This window comes from Mus pahari, unplaced genomic scaffold, assembly GCF_900095145.1.
Source record: "Mus pahari unplaced genomic scaffold, PAHARI_EIJ_v1.1 scaffold_11420_1, whole genome shotgun sequence".
Lineage (NCBI taxonomy): Eukaryota > Metazoa > Chordata > Mammalia > Rodentia > Muridae > Mus > Mus pahari.
In genome coordinates, this window is record NW_018393684.1 from 1 (window position 1) to 1167 (window position 1167).

At 38.7% G+C, this 1167-nt stretch overlaps 1 non-coding gene across 1 annotated transcript; it reads right to left on the reverse strand.

Annotated features, from left to right (window-relative positions):
• Window positions 1-45: 45 nt before the first annotated feature.
• On the reverse strand, window positions 46-152 carry LOC115063366. The gene has a single exon (XR_003843213.1). It is a non-coding gene; the product is annotated as a U6 spliceosomal RNA (small nuclear RNA).
• Window positions 153-1167: the final 1015 nt, after the last annotated feature.

Sequence of the window (1167 nt, forward strand, 5' to 3'; positions counted from 1 at the left end):
TTTTCCTCTTAGGACTGCCTTCATTGTGTCCCATAAGTTTGGGTAAAAAATATGGAACGCTTCACGAATTTGCGTGTCATCCTTGCGCAGGGGCCATGCTAATCTTCTCTGTATCGTTCCAATTTTAGTATATGTGCTGCCGAAGCGAGCACCATACCCAATTTTTTAATGGGGTTATTTGAATTTCTAGAGTTCAGCTTCTTTATCTCTTTGTATGTATTGGATATTAGTCCCCTATCAGATTTAAGATTGGTAAAAATCCTTTCCCAATCTGTTGGTGCCTTTTTGTCTTATTGACAGTGTCTTTTGCCTTACAGAAGCTTTGCTATTTTATGAGGTCCCATTTGTCAATTCTTGATTTTACAGCACAAACCATTGCTGTCCTGCTTAGGAATTTTTCCTCTTTGCCCATATCTTTGAGGCTTTTCCCCACTTTCTCCTCTATAAATTTCAATGTCTCTGTAAACAAAGAATTCTTAACTGAGGAATACCAAGTGGCTGAGAAACACCTGAAAAAATGTTCAACATCCTTAATCATCAGGGAAATATAAATCAAGAGAACCCTGAGATTCCATCTGACAGAAGTCAGAATGGCTAAGATCAAAAATTCAGGTGACAGCAGAAGCTGGCAAGGATGTGGAGAATGAGGAACACTCCTCCATTGCTGGTGAGACTGCAAGTTGGTACAACCANTCTGGAAATCAGTCTGGCAGTTCCTCAGAAATTTGGACATAGTACTACCGGAAGGTCCAGCATTACCCCTCCTGGGCATATACCCAGAAGATGTTCCAACTTGTAATAAGGACACATGCTTCACTATGCTCATAGAAACATTATTTATAATAGCCAGAACCTGGAAAGAACCCAAATTTCACTCAATAGAGTATTGGATACAGAAAATGTAGTACATTTACACAATGGAGTACTACTCAGCTATTAAAAACAATAAATTTATGTAATCCTTAGGCAAGTGGTTGAATCTGGAGGATATCATCCTGAGTGAGGTAACACAATCACAAAAGAACTCACATGATATGCCCTCCCTGATAAGTGCATATTAGCCCAGAAACTTAGAATACCCAAGATAAAATTTGTGAAACACATGAAACTCAAGAAGGAAGATCAGTTTGGGTAATTCATTCCTCCTTAGAATGCAGAACAAAATAC